Source organism: Nicotiana attenuata, unplaced genomic scaffold, assembly GCF_001879085.1.
Source record: "Nicotiana attenuata strain UT unplaced genomic scaffold, NIATTr2, whole genome shotgun sequence".
Taxonomy (NCBI): domain Eukaryota; kingdom Viridiplantae; phylum Streptophyta; class Magnoliopsida; order Solanales; family Solanaceae; genus Nicotiana; species Nicotiana attenuata.
In genome coordinates this window covers 184,316-190,486 of record NW_017672265.1, presented here as the reverse complement: position 1 = coordinate 190,486, position 6,171 = coordinate 184,316, and positions in this window count along the sequence as shown.

Below are 6,171 nucleotides of genomic sequence, written 5' to 3'. Positions count from 1 at the left end.
GTTAGGGGGGGGGGGGAGAGAAGTATAGAAAGCGTAGGATGTATGTAAGGGTTTTTGATTTACTTGTAAATATTTCCCTGGTAAATGAAAGTTTTAATTACCAAAAAAAAATGCCCATTCAATATTAAGTTATTAACGAACATAAAGTATCCCCACACTCATTATCTTTCATTTTTTCCTTTTTGCAAATAGGTGCGCACTTAATGTAAATATATAATTTTGAAAAATTTCCAATCATGTAATACTCCTTTAGTTTTATTTTATAACGATTTGATTAGACATGAAGTTTAAATTTTCAACTTAACTTGTATATTTATGGAGTATTATAGAATATGGAAGAGACTATTATAAATTATGGCTGAAAAGCTTTTTTAATAGAATACATAACATAATCGTTTAAAATTCAGTATATATTAAGATATGGTATTCTTAAAGTTGCAAAAGTAATATAAGATAAAATAATATAAAATATTTTTATTAAAAATCTTTGAAAATAATATCATATAAACTGAAACGAATAGAGTAGTTTAATCGAAGGCTGTGTGACTGTATGTAAGTCGAACCCATTGTTTGGGAGGTGGATATGTCCGGTGAATATAGAGTATAGCCCCTTCAATCAATAAATACAACAGTAATATACAATCAGACCTCTCTAAAACAACATCATCATATAACAGTCATTCATTATAAGTTTTTCTCCAATAAAATTTTTGATTGAAAATGGATTGGTGAGAATATTACATTTAAAACTGCGATGTGTCAAAGGAATTTGCATACAAGTTAAGGGGGCAAAGTATGTATTAGGACAAAATTATTTTACCTTCTAATCTATATTTAAGTTAAATAAAATGAGACAAAAATACAAACTAAATATTAGCAACATGTATGAGTTTGTGATAAGGTTTGATTATATTATTGAGAGCTTTCATTCTTAATGTTGTGTATAGAGAGTGGTCATCAATTTGAAATTCCATATATGCAACATATGAAAATATGAATAAATATTATTTGAAGTACTTTGAAAAGAAATGTCCTGATAGGAATGTTAGACGACACGAACAGTATAAACTTAAGTTGGCAAATGAAAAGAGTGCAGTATCGTTACAGGAAGTACTCAAAAATCAGGCGTTGCAACGTAACCGCTTTGAAAGAGCGACTTCTACCATCTCTACTAATATAACAACAACATCAGAATATTTACAGTGTACTTCTAATACAAAAGGCTCCTACTACACTTCCAAAACAGGTTAGTATACTAATTTTATATTGCAATCTATACAGTACACAATTGTTTCATTGTTTAGAACAAATTTAATTTCTTGTGTGCATGAATATCTACCATAAAATTAATACTATAAACATCTGCTGTGCTTACGCCTACTATGCAGAGAGTAAGGTTACAATGCTTCCATCATTTCCTCCTTTTGACAAGGGAAATCTCTTTGGACTTATGAGAAAGGCAAGCTGCCTAAAGTTACCATAATTTTACACTAATATACAAGACATTATATTGACTAAAAACTTACTTATCTGGTAGGTTCAACGTCGGTTGTACCTAATGAACAAAATGATACAACTGAGATAATGATAACTAAAGGTTTGTATTTGTGTCATCTTTATGCAATATTATTTTGTGCTTACTATTTCACTCCTTACAACCTCTACAACATGCAGGTCGCTGTCGAAATAACAAAACTGCTATGAATATTGAATTACGCTCAGACTATGTGCCGTTAAAAAAGGTTCCAAATTGTAAATTTTGCTTTGCGAAAAGATTTGAATATGAATCTCCTGGATTTTGTTTTGGCACTGGTACAGTTAAGATAATTTCACATCGAATGCCCACTAAGTTACATGATTTATATTTTGAGAATAGTGAAAAATCCCAACACTTTCGAACATACATCAGAACATATAATAATTCATTTGCATTTACATCACTTGGTGTGTTTATCGAACCCGCTATTACTCATATGTCCCCGAGAGCTCCGTCCTCAATCATTTCTCCGATCATTCCGAGGAGCGTTACGGCCTGAACCATTGTTTCTCCGATCATCATACGGCTAATACCGTTCTTTGTTTGACCTCGATTCCCTGTCTGTATCGCTCGCGGGCCTGGCTGCCGAACTGTTAGGATGAACTAAACCCGAGGGGGCTCCCAACTGGTCGTCCTCCCTAATCTTCGATTGATAATGGTTATGCACATCGGACCACGTCACGGCCGGATACTCGATCAAATTCTGCTTTAACTGTCGAGATGTAATCGAATTTTTTTCATTCAAACCTTGCATAAAAGCTTGTACTGCCCAGTCATTCGAGACCGGTGGTAACTCCATTCGCTCCATTGGAACCTGGACACGAACTCCCTCATCATCTCGTTGTTCCTTTGATTTATCTTGAAGACGTCCGATTTTCTCGTGGCCACCTTTGTGGCCCCGGCATGTGCTTTCACGAAGGCGTCTGCTAACATAGCGAGTGAATCAATAGAGTTAGGAGGTAAATTGTGATACAAAATTATAGCTCCTTTCGACAATGTTTCTCCAAACTTTTTCAACAAGACTGATTCGATCTCAAAATCATTCAAATCATTTCCTTTGAGCCCCCAGGTGTATGAGGTAATATGCTCGTTAGGATCGGTTGTCCCGTTACATTTGGCTATATCAGGCATGCGAAAATTTTTAGGAATAGGAATCAGAGCTGCGCTCTGAGGGAATGGTTTTTGTATGAATTTTTTGGCATCTAATCCTTTCAAAACTGGAGGTGCTCCCGGTATTTGGTCGACACGGGAGTTATAAGTTTCCACCTTTTTGTCATTGTCTCAATCTTCTTCTCTTGGACTCAATCCTCTTGGTGAGTTCTTCGAGCATCTTCATAATGGTGGGGTCGGTCCCTGAGTCATTTCCGTTTGACCTCTCTGGTGCCGGTTCAGCACGTCGAGTGTTTTCATGTTCGGCCACACTCGGAATCTTATTTTGACTTTGAAGTTGAGCAATGGCGATATGTTGGGCTTGTAACATCTCAAATATCACTTGGAGGTTGACTCCCCCATCTCCTATACCTGGTGTTCCTTGGCCCCCAGATCGGGCTTCCCTACGTACACTCCATTCGGGGTCTGCGCCTAAATCTGTATTTAAAGCAATGTGTGAACTAACATCAACTGGTTCAAGATTTGGCACTTCTCCAGGTTTTATTGATGGTACACCGACTGGGCTTCACTAGCCTGTTTCATCAACATGCCTGTCTGGAACTTAAGAGAGAATCATTATCTTTTCCAATTCATTGCTGCCGTAACTCTCAGCAGATAAAGTCAAGAAACAAAAGATGGGCCCATTCAAACTTTGCGTTAAACACGTATGATGTAGTTCACAAAGTGTGTTGTACAACTGGGCCCCATCTAAACTTTATGATTTATATTTGGTCCTAATTATAAAGAAATCCTTAGAAACCTATTAAAAAATTAAAATATCAGTTTTTGCGAGTAATGATTGCTCAAATTAAATTGATGCATGGTTGGGGTGACTGCTGAATGAATAAATAGAAGAATTTCTTGGTTGCATAATTTAAATTAATCCAATTCCTTTTTAGTTGATAATATATAGCCAATTCATTAAATATGTCTTGATACATTGTTGATCTAAGTAAGAAAAATATAAAAGGCATAATATACTTGTATATGGTCGAAATCGTATGCCTCCGATCTATAGGCTCGAAGGGTCATCTTGAGCCCGAGTTCGAGCTCGAAGGACCAGATCCGAGCTCGAAGACAGAGTGCAATGCCCGAAGATTGAAGCATGATGTACACCGAGGCCGAGTATGCTCGACCCCAAAATAGTACCATTATGGATTTATAACAAAATGAGCGGGTTTCCTGCCACGTCCCCAAGATCATGGCGCAAATCACGGAATATAATTGTACGATTCCGTACTAGGTGGTTAGATAGCTATACCAAGAATATTCCTTACTGTAAATAGAAATATACCTTATCAAGGGTTCCCCTATTATGTAAATGGGACCCCAATTATTTGTAACATCATCTCATCATTGGCAAGAATATATTATCCTACTTTTCTCTCTTACTGTTCATCAGAATTGTCCTTTATATTTATTGTTCTTACTTTATTGCTCTTAGTTCATCTCGAGGTCACTAAGCTCGAGGTCACCACTGCTGAGTAACATTGGTTTGATTCACTTATTTCTTTCATTTCTACTTCATATTTCTTGATTATTAATTGGTATTGAACTAAATCACATATCATTAAAACCACAAATCAAATTTAATTGTTACTCGTATTTTCGAGGTAAATAGTTTGGCGCCCACCGTGGGGCTAAAGATAATAGTGATTATTTCTTTACTGATTCTCGCTACACACGTTATTTTTACACTTTTTCTTGTTAAGATTTTCTGATTCTCAGGATTAAATATGTCAAACTCGCAAAATACACCTGTTCATGACAACGAAGGTCTTGGATTTCATGGGGAAAACAACAATGCAGGAGTCGGTGTACCACCAATAAACCCTGGAGAAATGCCAAATCTGGAACCAGTTGATGTTAGTTCGCACATTGCTTTAAATGCAGATTTAGGCGCAGACCCCGGAGGGAGTGTACGTAGGGAAGCCCGATCTGGGGGCCAAGGAACACCAGGTATAGGAGATGTGGGAGTCAGCCTCCAAGTGATATTTGAGATGCTACAAGCCCGACAAATCGCCATTGCTCAACTTCAAAGTCAAAATATGATTCCGAATGTGGCCAAACATGAAAACACTCGACGTGCTGAACCAGCACCAGAGAGGTCAAACGGAAATGACTCAGGGACTGACCCCACCATTATGAAGATGCTTGAAGAACTCACCAAGAGGATCGAGTCCGGAGAGAAGAAGATTGAAGACAATGACAAAAAGGTGGAAACTTATAACTCCCGTGTCGACCAAATACCGGGAGCACTTCCAGTTTTGAAAGGATTAGATGCCAAAAAATTCATACAAAAACCATTCCCTCAGAGCGCGGCTCTGATGCATATTCCTTAAAAGTTTCGCATGCCCGATATACCAAAATATAACGGGACAACCGACCCTAACTAGCATATTACCTCATACACATGTGGGATCAAAGGAAATGATTTGAATGACGCTGAGATCGAATCAGTCTTGTTGAAAAAGTTTGGAGAAACATTGTCGAAAGGAGCTATACTTTGGTATCACAACTTACCTCCTAAGTCTATTGATTCATTCGCTATGTTAGCAGACGCCTTCGTGAAAGCACATGCCGGGGCCATAAAGGTGGCCACGAGAAAATCGAACGTCTTCAAGATTGATGTTTTAAGCGTCAACACCACACAAGAGAGGGGGTGATTTATGTGGTACCCAATTTTTGCAATAGAAGAACCTGGTTCTTCTAGGTGTTCCAACTACTGCTATTTGCGGAATAATAAATACATAAAATGAAGAACACAGAGATTTTTACGTGGAAAATACCTGGCTCAAAAGGTGAAAAAACCACGACGTACTACTCAGTAGGATTTTCCCAAACTTCCACTAAAATCACTGAGCCAAAACAACATTTACAAAAACTCTTTGTAAACCTAAGGATTAACATTAATCCCGTTGTGGCACACAGCCTCAACTGTTGCGATAACTTCAAGTTAACTCTAACTTGAACACTCTAGGTACCTAATACAATTGCTTCTATGAAAGCTGAAAGGTACAATGTAAAATCACCTAATACAATTGGACTAGAATAAAAGATAGACACTAGGAATTGGTTCTTCTATCTCGTTCAAGTAGCTTCAGGATTGCACATTCGAATCACACATAAATTGCTTGCAAAATCGCCTTGCTCTTTTGCTCTCAATTTAAGTTTAACTTCTGCTTGTGTGCATTACCTGTAAAAGAAAACAACACTGACATTTAATAGGTTAGTGATCAGAGTTTGACTGGGATTCAATTGTTGCTCTTCTATCGTAGAAGAGTTCATGATGATATCAAACTCTAACACTATCTTTATCCTAGATTGTGTTCTCTTTATGTAAGGAGTCTTTCTCTCCTTATCCAATATGCAACCTTTTCGATCAGATCAGGAGAAATTGCTGCTCGATCAATTAGACTTATCTCCTTCACGTGCATCTCACATGTGCATATAGATCATGACTGTGCTTCACAAGATGGACCTGG